The 15,866-nt window shown below is 42.2% G+C and overlaps 3 long non-coding RNA genes across 7 annotated transcripts; 1 reads left to right on the forward strand and 2 right to left on the reverse strand.

Moving 5' to 3' along the window:
* Positions 1-97: 97 nt before the first annotated feature.
* Positions 98-2,367, reverse strand: LOC136259707 (uncharacterized). 5 transcript variants are annotated; one of them, XR_010703338.1, is made up of 8 exons: positions 2,114-2,366; positions 1,843-2,059; positions 1,631-1,790; positions 1,404-1,508; positions 1,085-1,149; positions 813-1,024; positions 326-390; positions 98-266 (listed from the first exon to the last, which is right to left on the reverse strand). It is a non-coding gene; the product is annotated as an uncharacterized lncRNA (long non-coding RNA). The 5 variants fall into 5 exon arrangements; XR_010703340.1 differs by having other exon boundaries at positions 813-905; positions 996-1,024; positions 1,843-2,365; XR_010703339.1 differs by having other exon boundaries at positions 813-945; positions 996-1,024; positions 1,843-2,365.
* Positions 2,019-12,242, forward strand: LOC136259709 (uncharacterized). Its single transcript, XR_010703342.1, has 3 exons — positions 2,019-2,497; positions 10,754-10,802; positions 11,936-12,242. It is a non-coding gene; the product is annotated as an uncharacterized lncRNA (long non-coding RNA).
* On the reverse strand, positions 11,844-15,855 carry LOC136259708 (uncharacterized). Its single transcript, XR_010703341.1, has 3 exons — positions 15,696-15,855; positions 14,633-14,681; positions 11,844-13,275 (listed from the first exon to the last, which is right to left on the reverse strand). It is a non-coding gene; the product is annotated as an uncharacterized lncRNA (long non-coding RNA).
* Positions 15,856-15,866: the final 11 nt, after the last annotated feature.

Raw genomic sequence — 15,866 nt, forward strand, 5'->3', positions numbered from 1 at the left:
GCTCGAATGTGGCTGGTGGTGTTGTGGCTCGAATGTGGTTTGTGGTTTGCCAGTGACCATGTATGAGTTGGGGTTGTTCCACACAACTTACACAATATTCAAATTTCATGATGGCCATGAAAATTTCTTGCCATGAAAATTTCTTGCCATATGGTAAACATACAACAATGTGTAACAACGTTAATCAACATCACATCAAGACTTGACTAAAAATAGTTCCAACAATAATGATGATTTCTTGAATGTCAGCATGACGATACTGAGACCTGTAAAAGAATAAGCAGGCACTGAAGTTAACCTTAAATTAAACACTCATGCAACTGACCTGGAACATTGGTCGCAACACCAAAAACACTTGTTTCGATATCTGATGACACAATCCAGCAGGCACTGAATTAAAAGAGAATGTATAAAAAATCAATATGCCGGGCTGTATCAATAATAGCATGGATAATCAAAATGAACAAAAATTATATCCCAGGCTAAGCAAATGAATAACATAACTGTTGGGTAAGCATGTCAAACCTGAACATTAGGACATTAGTCAAACAAAAGTACGCTATCACAATTTGGTCATAATACAATGTTTGTACCACTGGACTTCACACTGGTTGCCCAAAAATTGTGCCATTCCAGGACAACAGCATAATTATGAAACAAATAGTTACTACAACACAGAAGGCTTACTGTTGTACCGTCTACACTGATATACCATAATTTAAAAACATAACAGGTAGCTAGGCATTAAATACAATACACTTAACATCTGGGTACTAGGAAAAAATCACTAACATCACAACATGTAAACTGACCTAGAAATTAACACCCTTGATGCCACTACAGTCTACACTGGATATTTGTTTGAACCCATCAACACTATACCCGATACATCTGAGTAGACTGACCTGCAAATTCACATCACTAGTATACAGTGATAATTGATAACTACAAAAACAACAATTGCAATAATACAATTCTTCTGTACGTCAACTGACCTGAAATTCATGACACTCGATACCGAGACCTGTAAAAGAATAAGCAGGTACTGAAGTCAACCTTAAATTAAACATACATGCAAACTGACCTGGAACATTGGTCGCAACAACAAAGACACCTGTTTCGATATCTGACGAAGCAATCCAGCAGGCACTGAATTAAAAAGAGAATGTGCAAAAAATCAATATGCCAGGCTGTACCAATAAAGGATGGATAATCAAAATGAACTAAAAAATATATATCCCATATGCAGGTTAAGTGAGTAACATAACTGTTGGGTAAGCATGTAAACCAGAACATTAGGTCATTGGTCAAACAAAAGTACGCTATCACAAACTGGTCACTGATAATTGATAACTACAAAAAGAACAATTGCAATAATACAATTCCTCTGAACGTTAACTGACCTGAAATTCATGACACCTCTATCTTTGTTCTTGCATGGTCTCAACTTACATATGTACCATGATCACATTTAACTGCTAGTGGATAAACCAGTATGACCAGATGGCCTGCAAAAACCAACAAGCAGGTGTTAAATACAATACACCTAAAGCCTGGAATATGAAAAATATTATATAAGCATTATTCCACACTGATATAGTAATAGATTATAGGATGTTGTGGAACTTGCCTAAACGTGTAAACTTGAACAAGAGGATAACTGCATAATCTGGACACTTGGAATTGTCCAATACCTGATGAACAAGTTAGTACTAATGACATTCACTTCAACATTTTATCCCAGCTGGGTGAATCTCTTGTAACTGAGTAAAAAGGTGTTTATTTTCCACCTGAAACCAAAGTTCTACATTTCGATCTGTGGTTGAGTGTATATAAACTGACCAGGAAAATCAGTATGCCATAGCCGGGGTATGGAAATGGCTCCTTTCCTTCTGTTGTGACATTACTTACAGCTGACTGGTAAATGATCATCGATGTCCCCGTGGACCCCAACAATGAGTATATCACTAACTTCACAAGTTGGAATGAATTTCCTTTCAACATGTGGTGGAATGAATTTCCTTTCAGCATCGGCATCTGGTGGACAGGTCCATAAACCCTATCGCACAAACACGGTGAATCAGTGTGTGGCGATGTGACACGTTACACAAACTTCACTCCTCGTTTCGTTAGCATTCAAGACCGGCATATATCATAGAGTACCTCGATCAGTATTCTTGACTCTTACTTCTTCAAGCGTTGCTCAAGCGATGTAGTTTCTCACGAGGGGCTCGAGTTTCTCATTAAAGTCGAGCCGATTAAAGTACGCCTCACCATCTAGTTACATTCTTAAACCATTCAATTTAAAACCAATCTCGTTATGTACAGACTTGCTCAACCACAAAGTTACGTAATACAGGAAACTGGTTGATCACGTGATCATCGCACATTGCTGTTGTGGTCAAACACGTTTTCTGCGTAACAATGACGAGTGAGTGACTTTATAAAGGAGATAAACTGGTGACTGTTATGAATATGGAAAGCACCTTGATGGAAGGTACGGTAATTCACCCCTGTGGTAAACTAAATTTGCAGAGACTTGCGTATGCACACATTCAAAGGCGTAGGAACGATTTTCAGGGTGGGGGGGGGCAAAGATAGCCATGACCAGTTAACCATAAACCCATTCAGACACACAGGGTCCCATTGATACGGCTCCTCTGTACCCAGTTCATACGTACGTTTATATAAAGGTGTTGTGGGGTGTGTTATCACTAGCTAACAGCCCTACACCTATACTGCATAGCTATCTCTTCACTCCCTACACCCGCCGCTATGCTCCTCTACACCTACTGCATGTGCTTAATGCATGTATGTATCACATGAGAAATCATGGTCACATCAAGGTCTTTTCTTTATGCGAGCTTTTTGTACTTCACACTACAAGGATTACAGCATTAATAGTTGTTATCGGCAAAGTGAAACATCGTTACCTTTAAGGAACTATAAGCTGGGATGTCTGTTCTAGCAGGTATTCCCAAACTGAGTGTAGATCAGGTGAATACTACACTGCATTCATCGTTGGCCACTTTGATATTCCACATCCTTGTTTGTTTCTCTTCATAAATCAACTTCACCACAAAGTCTTAATAATGTCTGGTTTAATCGTTGGTAGTCAGCAACTCCCATACACTCGTGCACTACAGTGTGACTGCCCTCTTAGACTTAGATCTGTTACCACCCTCAATTTGAGTTCAATCTTTCCCACATCACGGACATGACACTCTTTCTACTGTTCAAACTTCTCACTGCACGGGATCCAGGAAATATTTCAACAACAGGTATCATGTGCAAGCAGAACAGAAATAAAATTACAGGTGCTTTTGTGTTTAATACAGTGCCTCGTACAGTACAATGAATGGGGTGGACCAGGGGCGGATACAGGGGGGGTCAAAGGGGCCTCTTGACCCCCCTCCAAAAATTTTTAGTATACCAAGATTGAGATACTCTAATAGAGCAGTCACTCTAATAAAGCAGTCACAGTATTAGAATAGTGTGTAGTGAGCTATTTAAGGATTTTTATGCGTGGTTGGTGAGGTGGGCAGCTATTGTCAGCTGGCTGTAGCCTTTTTTTTTATTTTTGGTCTCACCTTATCAAACCAGAGACAATGTAGTGCCTCAGTTCATTTTTGACCCCCTTTCTATAAGTCTGGATTCGCCTCTGCGGTGGACTGGTGATGCCACACCCCAGAGTGCTTTTACGTGATGGTTGTATGGCTTCTCGTATGGAGGTATGCATTTCTGTGTGTGTATATAACTTTGGCTGATTGGCTACTAGTACTTGGCCCAAAAAGTGGGGGGCCAAAACATGCTTTTGAAAATAGTGTGGGGGCCTGGCCCCCCCTGGCTCCCGGTTCCGATGCCCTTGGACACATTCATAGTGATGAGTAGTCTGGCGGCACCCGCCCCATCGCATAGAGTAAGGGCGGGTGCCGCCAGACTAAGTGATGAGCAAGTTGACGGGGGGCAGGATAGTATAGCAACAGATTCGTGAACTGGAAGGACGCGATCGGCTCGTTATACACGGATACAACTCAAAGAGCTCAACACTAAGTAATGACCTGTCAAACTTCCAATTACAGCACACTATTACATCATATATCACGTGTATTATTGTTAAGTGTATGCGTAATGTCAACAATCTTCGACATCCTCCGGGGGGGCATGGATACGTTCTACCCACTCTGTTATATGTTCTCTGGCTCGTTGAGCTGCAGCACGCTGGGGACGATTGCTAGTAGGTTGATCACACGAGTCTTGAGTCACCACCTCATCACGAATGCTTTCAGCATCACCCTTGTCAGTCACTTCAAGTGGGTACAATTTTGTTACAGGTCTGTTTGTAGTTCCATTTCCTGTACATATGTTTGCTGAACGAACTCTTCCATCATTGCCCATGTTTAAACTCTCAATTATTGCCATCTTCCAGTTTGTCCGTGGGCAGTCATCATGGACCAGCACGACATCGCCAACCTTGACTTGCTGTCCTCCTCTGTTAGAAGGGTGATGAAACTCCCTCAAGGATGTCAGGTACTCATGACGCCATCTTTTGGCAAAGTGTTGCAGCAAAATGGATTGTACCTTAGCATCCTGCCTGATCTTACTAGCATCACGGTAGGTCGGATCCTGCAAGTCTTCAGTAGTTGTTTGCTCATGGGGTAGCCTGGTGAGTCTTCGCCCATACAAGAGGTGTGCAGGTGTCAACGGTTGTGGATCAGCTGGATCATCAGAAATGTAGGTCAATGGGCGGTCATTCAAAATTGTCTCGACTTCAACAACAATAGTTTCCAGTGTCACAAGGTTGATGCGTGCTCTTCCCAGCGTCTTCTTCACAGCCATCTTGGTGAGCCCAATCAATCTTTCCCAATACCCACCAAACCAGGGTGCCTTCTTTGGGATAAACTTCCAAGTGATGCCTTCCCGGCCAAGAGTTGTCCTGATCTCCTCTGAGGAGAGTAATTCTGTTAATTCTTTAGCAGCTGATGTGTAGGTGGTGGCATTGTCAGACATCATCACTTGTGGTAGCAATCGTCTGGCAGCAAAACGTCGAAATGCAAGTAGAAATGTGGCTGTCGAAAGGTCTGCTACCACCTCAAGGTGCACTGCTCTAGATGTGGCACAAGTAAATAAACAAATATACACCTTCTGCTCTTCTCCACAGTCCTGTTTGACATAGAGGGCACCAGTGAAGTCCACGCCGGTGATTGTAAAAGGTGGCACATCTTGTACTCGGACCTTTGGGAGTGGTGCTGTCTCTGGAGCAGTGTAGGGTCGGCCACCATGTCTTCTGCAGACTGTGCAACGACGGAGTAGTTTCTTCACACATTGTCGTCCTGAAGGGATCCAAAATGATTGCCGAAGTGCTGTCAGGGTTGCTCCAACACCTGCATGGAAAAGAACAACATGCATATTGTTAACAATAAGTGTGGTTAGGTGATGGTTTGAGGGAAGCAGGTATGGAAACCTGGCCAGCTCACTGAGTGGAGCATTGTGAATCCGTCCCCCACACCGCAGGAGGCCCTTGTCATCCACAAACAACCGAAGTTGTCTGACAAGTGGAGGCTTCTTAACTGCAGGACGGTCACTCTTGGATCTGGCACTGGCCATCTCCTTAGGGTACACAAGTTCCTGGCAAGCTTGAACCCATCTGATTTGAGTAGAGCTGAGTTCTGCGGCTGTTAGTGGGCCGCCTAGCTTGGGCCTGGATTTGTGCAAATTGTTGATGTATCTGTATGTATATGCGGTAACTGCCAGAAGCCTATTCAATGTACTGTAGTTAGAGACATTGATGACTGTGTGGAGACCGCTGACTACATGGATAGCTGGCTGTGGAGTAAATTCCTCAGCTTTGGCTGCAGCTGCATGTAATTCTATGGTAGGCTCTGGCTGCCATTGGGGCCAAGCAGTGGATGTGGTTAACCAAGATGGGCCTTTCCACCACAGGTTGTTGGGTGAGCTGAGGAGCTGGAAGCTGATGCCACGTGTCAACAGGTCAGCCGGGTTGTCTATTGTAGGGCAATAGTTCCAGGTTGCTTCAGGGACTGCTCCCCTAATCTCCAGGACTCGGCGTCTCACAAAGAGTGGCAGATCCTTGGTGCTCTTCAGCCAGTATAGGACAATTTGGCTATCTCCCCAACAGTAGGTAGGGGTGTCCTGTTGCTGTAGAGCATCAAGGATGAACCTTGCAACTCTGGAGGCAACAACGGCAGCCATCAGTTCCAGCTTGGGCAATGTCAGGCTCTTCAAGGGGGCAACACGATTCTTGGCCATTACTAGGGTTGCATGGTCACCACTGGTAAGAAAGGCTACTGCACCATATGCCTTGGTGCTGGCATCTGCAAACACGTGTAGCTGGGTGCCTTCTCTGACGAAGCCCTGCTGAAAGTAACGCCGGGCTATTGTTAATCCGGATAACTGTTGAATGTCCCTAATTATGGTGGTCCACTCTTTTTGGAGGCTAGTATCTAAGGGTTCGTCCCAGTCAACATGAAGCTGCCACAACATCTGCATGAAAAGTTTGGCTCGTACAGACACAGGACTGGCAATACCTAGAGGGTCAAACAACTTAGATGTGTCTTTCAGTACCTCTCTCTTAGTGATTAGTTGTCGATTTATGGTGATATTCACTCTTGGCATCAGGGACAGTTGGTCAGTTTTGGTGTTCCACTGCAAACCCAAAATGTTTGCTAGATGGGAGTTGCTGGCTACGCCATCTTCCTGTGCCTTCTTGTTGAGGGACACACAGTTGGATGTCCATGCCCTGAGGTTGAATCCTGCACTGGACATCAATGACCTCGCTTCCTCGAGGTACTGTATGGCCTGTTGCTCTGTCTCACAACCTGAAACAACGTTGTCTACATACAGATTAGCTTGTATGTTGCATGATAGTGGTGTACTGTGTTGCTGCAGATGATAGTGTAATGTTGCAAACAACATAAAGGGTGAGCTTACCGCACCAAATAGGACCCGTCTAAATCGATATACCACAAATTCACTGTTCGGGTTAAGGGGTTCTGACAGCCATAGAAAGCGGGTAAAGTTTCTATCTGCCTCCTTCAGTGTAACGTGCAAGAACGCTTTCTCTATGTCAGTTGACAAACCATAACAATGAGTCCTAAAGCGCAGGATAATGGCACAAAGGTCTACTAGAAATGGAGGGCCAGGCATTAGGCAGTCATTGAGACTTGGGTGGTCACTCGACTGGCGGCAGCTGCAGTCATAGACTATCCTAATCGGAGTAGTGGCCGAGTCATTCTTTACTGGGTGGTGTGGAATGTAATGGGCAGCATTGCCCTTGTTACACTCAGTAACAGGTTCAATAAAGCCTCTGGCCAATTGCTCAGAAAGGATTTTGTCGTATGACTGCAGCAGCCCAGGCGACTTGACAAGTCGATAAGCCAATGACCGAGTACGTTTCTGGCACACTTCGAAGTTGTTTGGCAGAGGGGGGTGCTCCGCTTTCCAAGGGAAGCCAGCACAGTATGTACCATCACTCTGTCTGGATATGTGAGAGTTACAGTACGATTGCAAAAATTGCTTACCCGAGTCAGTAGATGTTGTTACAGTGTCCTCAACTTGCCAGAATCTCATCAGGTTGTGGTCCTCCTGATCATGTCCTGCAGCAACATGTAGGGTACTGATACTAGCACTAGGTGGTCTAGGGAGCAGAGCTGGTCCAGATAGCAGATATCCCAGTTTTGAACTCATTGCAGTTGGACCGGTTCCTCGTACAATATGGTCCCCTACCAGCTCCCAGTAGTAATCTGCACCTATAAGCAGTGATATTTCAAAATTTTCTGCTGCTGTAACTGGGTGCGCTAGTGGTAGTCCCTGTAGGTGTGGTAACTGCAAGACGTTTGTGTCAAGGGGGTTGGAGATGGGGGTAGCGATTGTGGGTACCACAAGTGCTGAGAGTTGCACTAATTCTCCAGTTGTAGTTCGAATCTGGAACAGGACTGCATCCATCTGTTTGTATAATGGTCTGTCAGCTCCAAACGATGACAAACTAATGTGCTCAGACTTGTGCGGCGTCAATGCAAGCTCACTCACCAGCTTCTCTGTAAGGAAGGATCGTTGTGATCCTTCATCAAACAACACATTGGCTTCACTCTGTGAGCCAGCTCCTACAACAGTGGCAATCGCTGTCTTTAGTAGGCAGGTAGAATTTCTAGCAGGAGCTAGAGTGGTGAGAGATGCATTGCTAGTGGTGTTTGCTGGTGGCTGTGCTAGAGACTCCGGCTGAAGGGCCGTGTTCTCTGTGGTAGGAACTGTGTTACTGGCCGAGTTGCTGGACTTATCACTGCAAATACTGGTGTGGTGCTTGCTTCCACATTTTCGGCAACGATTCTTGGAGTTGCATTGTGATACGCGGTGGTGTGCAAGGCAGTTGAAGCATAATCGCTGCTGTTTTATTATCTCCATACGTGCTGGCACATCCTTATGCGTTTCACATGTCATAGCAGTGTGGTTGCCCTTGCAGTACACACAACTCAGTTTGCTGCTAGCCTCTCTTCTAGTGTGTGGTTTACGGTAGCCGAAGTGTAAAAGGAAGCTGTAGGGGGAAACTGATTATGACTGGGAAGAGAAGTTTGTTGGCCTGCTTCAAAAATCCTAATTTCATTGCTGATGGCAGTCTGGAGCTCTTTTATTGTCCACTCGGTGTTTGTATGGTTTCTGGCCATATTTCGTTTGGTTTCTTCGGGTAACTTTGACAGCATTGTTTGTACTAGGAGGGTGTCAAGTGCCTCTGGTGTTTTGCCTAGTGATTCTAAACAACGGATATGGCTCCCTACAGTGTCATGGAATAGCCTAAGGCTTGTCAACTTGTTGGATGGTTTGGGGAGGTCTAATAAAGTTTGTATGTGACTGGTAATAATTCTGTGTGGCTGCCCATACCTCTCCTTCAAAAGGTCAACAGAATGTTTATAGTTTAAGTTAGTCAGTGGGAGTCCCGCTATAACCATAGCCGCTTCGCCTTTTAACTGGGCTCTCAAGTAACTAAGCTTTTGAACATTAGAAAGGGTGGGGTTAGTATGGATGGCCACCTCAAAGCTGTCCCAGAATGGATGCCACTCTAGTGGTTCTCCATTGAAGGCTGGAATTTCTAGTTTGGGAAGGCGGACAGCAAAATGCCGGTCAAAGTTGGGCTCTGTGGATTCATGCGGCAAGGAGGAGGGTTGTGCTTGACTGCTAGACTGGCTAATATTACTGGAATCAACCGCCGGCTGATGTACACTATGATTACTAGTAATACTCACGTGATCCGCATGACTGGTCTGAGTGTCAGAGTCCTGCTCGGCTTGAGGGTTCTCCGAACTGTTACTAGTGGTAGAAGAGTTGCTAGGGGGCGAAGCATTGGTCTCCACGCCTGTCTGCGGGTTAACTGCGGGCGAATGTAGAGGCGAAGTCGTCGCCAAGGTGTGGGAAAATAGTGCGATTTTCGCCGACAGGGATGCTTGCAGATCAGCCGATTCAAACACTGCTTCTTCTAGCTTCTCTTCATCGTCGGTAGCGTCAATTATCTTTGCGTCCAGTTCTTCAAATAATTGAGCTTTCAGTTGTAGCTGCTTCACAAGGTCCGCCAGGAGGACAGCATCGGGAGGAGAGAGCTTTGAGTTAGTGTCTAATTCTTGGGCTTGAGAAAGCCTGGCCAATATCTCTTCTGTACCGGTGATGAGTTTGGACATGTGTCCCTTGTGGCCACGACGCGAGCAAATCAGCTTCTTGAGATCCATCCTGGTCACAGCACCAGAAATGACGGGGGGCAGGATAGTATAGCAACAGATTCGTGAACTGGAAGGACGCGATCGGCTCGTTATACACGGATACAACTCAAAGAGCTCAACACTAAGTAATGACCTGTCAAACTTCCAATTACAGCACACTATTACATCATATATCACGTGTATTATTGTTAAGTGTATGCGTAATGTCAACAATCTTCGACACAAGTGAATCACTATTTTGCCTCGAGCTTGTAACTTATACTGAACATAATGTATGGCATTGCTATCAGGTGGTTACCAATGCGCCTGACAATGTCATGCATATTTAAACTGTAAGCTCACTGGTTATGTACACATGGGGCAAGGTCAAGGACAAGGTTGAGATTTGAACTATGATGAGCACGACTGAATCTCTGCTTTGTGCTGTTGCAGTTCACCGTAAATTCTTACTGGTGAAACAACATAACCAAATGGTTAGGACAGTGGCTTGTATGCCCCATGATGCTGGCCGGTTCATGCTGTTGCAGTTTCTTGCACTACTTACCATGACTATAACTGGTTATTATGGAACTTTGAGACAGTTTCTGTCCGTGTTAACCTCCTGCAAGTTACTAGTCTTGTCCAAGGTGGATTTGCCCGCACATACTCAAGTGCTTAGGACACTTTCCCCAGCAGATTCAAGCCTAATAGAGCTCTATATGACATGCTTAATATAATGCTGCAGAAATGTTCATTTGATATCATTTCTCTTGTAATGCTGTGTATATACCCCCGGACACTAAACAAGACTATGGGACCGGCCATAATTGACGCAGTAAGATACATGAATTATAGTTTAGCTTTTTTCATTGTACCAGTGATAGACATGATGTCATGCACTCATCCAGTATTTTCTATAACACAAACTGAGTACGTATGCAACAAAATTTAATATTTTATCTTCAAATATTTAGTAAAACACTTGTTCGTATTCTTCCTATTGTGTTGTGCGTATTGTCCAATCTTATATCAATTGCTTTATTTTACAGATTATTAAAACAAGATGCCACAGAACTTGCCAGCTTGAGCAATCTTAGTGTAAGTGTATTTTGTTTGTGATCTTACAATAGACCATATGCAATCTTGGGGGCATGGCGGCTTTGTAGTATTGATGCAAGAATATTATAGAGATGGGCAATTATCCAATTATCATGATTATTTAGTTGGCAATCGTCTAATTTTCATTAACTAGTGATAATTAAAATTGGCAATTATCACATAATAATCGATCATCTTAAATATTTTTGCCGTTTAGTTGAATATTTTAGGGTTTTTATTACAGTACAGTGGTTAAATGTACAATAATTGTGATAATGGCTCATGACAATAATCGTACGACAGAAATGTCAATACCCTCCCATCCCTAGAATACTAGTCAAACTTCTCAGATGTTCCCTTAAGGTATTTTATAGCTACACATACAGATTATTGTACACAAGTTAGTACTAATATAATTCCCTACCCCAGGAATTAATAAACCCAAGACCAAAGACCTGCAGGGATCCAGAAATTTTATATGTTTCCTAGTGTTTATGCATTCTATTGTATTAGATGCCTCTGCAAGTCACAGTGTCTCATCTTACATAATCATAACACTTCTGCACCATGCATCACATGACGTCTATCGTCAGGTCTGGACTGGCTGCTCACTGGTTACAGCTGGCTTTCTGTATGACAAGTACACTAGTATTGCTTAACTGGAGAAATTTTGTGTAACAATTTTTCCAGGAAACATTTTCAGTGAAAGGGTGACTGCTGGCAAGAGCTGCTGGTTACATAAGCAGTTTGACAAAATTATAATAGCCTTGTGTGCTTCATGTGGTGCATGAGAAGTTAAACTTCTAGTATTTATTAATATTAATGGTGCGTATGGTACCTGGGGGTGTGAAAATGAGCACCCATCAGAATGGCCTATGCCAAGCAGTCCAAACCCTCTTTCAGTGTAGGCATTAAATGCTAGGGATTGTGTGAGGCACCATGATATAGAATAAATGATCTGGCCATGCAAGATGGGATGCTGTGACTTGTAGAGGTAACAGGCATGAATGTGAAGTACCAATTGAGTTCTTCATTTCCAGGTCCACTGCTTATACCACCTCATATTATTTACACATTACAAATCACAATAATAATTATTATTGTTTAATTTATTGTTAGCATTTATATTCCAGGAAGTGAGAAGTCTGTGTGATAGATGATGGTCTATTAGTCAGTCCACTCGCTTCAGCACTGATAAGCCCCCTGCCTATATTATGATGAAGAGCCTTAGATGATCTGTAGATGTTCTTATACCAAGAAGCTTAAGACGGCAATCAATCTGCAGCAATTGGTGACTTAATTATGAATTAGCCAATTACGACATGAAACTGACAATTCCTTTGTAGCATATCTAAGTGTGTAATACATAATATGTTTATGTATAATGTACTGTAATGATACAATGCAAGGAGTGAAAAAACATAATGAAGTGTCCATGTATATGTTGGTATTATTCTTCACTTGTATTGTACAGAAGTGTTTGTGGAGCCATCTAGGGACTTGCAATCATCATTTGCAACACACACTTGAATGTTGCAATAATATTTACACAGTCAGAAGTTTTGTGCTCCAAGTATGAAGCTTACACATCTGGTTGATGTACATGTACTGATAGTACATTTGATATGCTTGTCTCACCACTATTTCATTTATTGTGTTGCAAGCCTTGATTATTGCAAGTGCATCATTGTGAAAGAACCATTGCATCACGGCAGTGAGTGTTATGAAGATGATGTTGACTATAGAGCTGAAACAAACATTCTGTATACCAGTGTGTGGCAATGACCATAATACAACAAGACATCGAGATTGGGAGAATGGGCTGGAGCGCTGTAGCCTTGTGACCTGACCCTTAATCTGTCATGTGAGATCACATGTGACCCTCCGAGATTGGGTCATGGTAAATGTGTACCCCAACATTTATGATAAAGCTCTGGCTGGTACATTTGGTGGTATGCCAATTTACCCAACACCAGATGCCCTATATGATCCCTCCTAACTGATATGCTACAATGCAGCCCATATCCTACTAACCAGCCATAGTTTGGTACTATGGACCTTTGGTGGGATAAAAAGTTTCCAGCACTGCAAACAATTAGTGATAATGCTGCTCCTTTACTGCCCTGCTATAGCATAGAATGATCTAGAACAGGCAGGCTGCTACATATGGTACTACCCCAAACCTGTTGATACCTTCTAATGAATACCACAATGCATAGTGATCAAGCTAACCGTTTAGATATTTACTGAATAGTGCATAGTGTACAACGCTAGTTCCCATCTATTAATGTTATTATGGCCACCTTCAAGTTAACCTTCGATTAAACTTGTAATATGCAACAGGTCTGAAGATAAAAATATACACAACTCAATCGATATGACAAACAAAACTTAGTTACAGAATAAGTTAGAATACACACTATTATAAACCAATTGCATCATGTGTGGTGTTTTCCCATAATCTCCAGAACACCTATATATCAAGATGACAATTGCTAATAATCAAATAAAAGACCACTAAACACATTACAGAAATTGGACAATCAAATCAGCAAATGAAGCCAAAATCTCACTAGCCAAATCAACACTATTGCAGAACTTCCCAGAAGCATTTTAGGTCACTCTGAACCACGCTAATTTTCCAGTGACATTGTAAGGCAGAAAAGCGACAATCTACATCATTCTTACAATAGCACTGAATGAACTAAGCAAATGACAATGCTCGATTGATGATTTGATATCCATATGGTACAGTATATACACAGCTGACAATAGACTTACCTCAGCAGTATGTACATGACTCCAATGAATAAACATTTGTGTGCCACTAGCACCAATAAATTATGAAAGTGAATTTCACGAAGAGTGGAATGAAAGTTGTTGCAAAGCGATAGGATCAACTACCATCAAGTTATCAACCATTTTATAAAGGTATGTAAAGGGTTTGTGTGTTTCCTTACTGAAAAGTTATTTTCACGACTAGTTTTGGCTTCACCATTAATTTTAGTGTTAGGGTAAAACCCTAGGTATCATTTTGATCCTTGCTACATCATGAGTAGAATGATATAAATTGTATAGCCATAGGAGGGACGAAAGCTTCGAAAGTTACAGCGCTTTGTGCAAAGCATGTGTATTTATTAAGTGTAAATCCAGTTTTCTGGATTATGCGGGTTTAAGGGTTAAGCTGTACAAACAGCAGTGTAGTAGCTAGCTAGGCATAACTTCTTTTAAAGCAAATCTGTAATGAAGAGTCCTCAGAGATGGGCTCGCATTGCTTGTTAAAGGGGACAGCCAAATCTTGTGCCCGGGTAATTCAGAAAGCTAGCTACACCCCGGTGTGTTTTGTAACATATCTCTACACAGTGACATAGCTAACAATGGCTATAGGCGAGGAAAAAAACTTGGACTATTTGCCAAATTCACCTATGTTTTACACTGCCTAAGTTATCTACCGTACGGTAGCTTTCAGACCTTCCCCTCTAGGATTGTGATGACCAACAGTTTAGGCCTTGCTTAAAGGGTGGTACAAATGTGAATGTATGTTGGTGGTGGGGTAGAGGGTTTAAATCAATCTCCTTACTGAGGACACTGTATTTGTTGTTATAGACTATGTGCAATCTAGAGCATAGTCTCATATATTCCTGAGAGCAAGAAATTCTATACTGGAAAATTTTAAATGCTCATACTCTTGATGAAAGGAACATCCGAGAAGTTACTATAGTATTCTTTCAAGACATTCTGGTTACAGATTGCACACGATCAATACTACAAAGCCATGCCCCCAAGATTGCATATGGTCTATTGTAAGATCACAAACAAAATACACTTACACTAAGATTGCTCAAGCTGGCAAGTTCTGTGGCATCTTGTTTTAATAATCTGTAAAATAAAGCAATTGATATAAGATTGGACAATACGCACAACACAATAGGAAGAATACGAACAAGTGTTTTACTAAACATTTGAAGATAAAATATTAAATTTTGTTGCATACGTACTCAGTTTGTGTTATAGAAAATACTGGATGAGTGCATGACATCATGTCTATCACTGGTACAATGAAAAAAGCTAAACTATAATTCATGTATCTTACTGCGTCAATTATGGCCGGTCCCATAGTCTTGTTTAGTGTCCGGGGGTATATACACAGCATTACAAGAGAAATAATATCAAATGAACATTTCTGCAGCATTATATTAAGCATGTCATATAGAGCTCTATTAGGCTTGAATCTGCTGAGGAAAGTGTCCTAAGCACTTGAGTATGTACGGGCAAATCCACCTTGGACAAGACTAGTAACTTGCAGGAGGTTAACACGGATAGAAACTGTCTCAAAGTTCCATAATAACCAGTTATAGTCATGGTAAGTAGTGCAAGAAACTGCAACAGCATGTATGATTATTAATTAGTTAACTATTACTGTATATAAGTTTTTGCTATGTAGTTGCAAATTTGTTAAATTCTTTTTGTACAGATCAGGCTTTACAGGCTCCTTGAGCCTTCTTTACCTGTAATACTAATACTAATACTAATGAACCGGCCAGCATCATGGGGCATATAAGCCACTGTCCTAACCATTTGGTTATGTTGTTTCACCGGTAAGAATTTACGGTGAAACTGCAACAGCACAAAGCAGAGATTCAGTCGTGCTTATCATAGTTCAAATCTCAACCTTGTCCTCGACCTTGCCCCACGTGTACATAACCAGTGAGCTTACAGTTTAAATATGCATGACATTGTCAGGCGCATTGGTAACCACCTGATAGCAATGCCATGCATTATGTTCAGTATAAGTTACAAGCTCGAGACAAAGATTAATAGTGATTCACTCGCTCATCACTATGAATGTGTGCATACACAAGTCACTGCAAATTTAGTTGTGAGTTACCGTACCTTCCATCAAGGTGCTTTCCATATTCATAACAGCATAACAGTCACCAGTTCTCGAACTTTTCAAACACACCTTAAGTAGCTAAAGTCTTTGAGCAGGCTGTAGGACCAGGTGTCCTACAGACCTTCAGCACTTGTGCTGTAAAGCATTAATAATAATAATAAAAAAAAAGT

The sequence above is a fragment of the Dysidea avara genome, chromosome 7 (assembly GCF_963678975.1).
Source record: "Dysidea avara chromosome 7, odDysAvar1.4, whole genome shotgun sequence".
Taxonomy (NCBI): Eukaryota; Metazoa; Porifera; class Demospongiae; order Dictyoceratida; family Dysideidae; genus Dysidea; species Dysidea avara.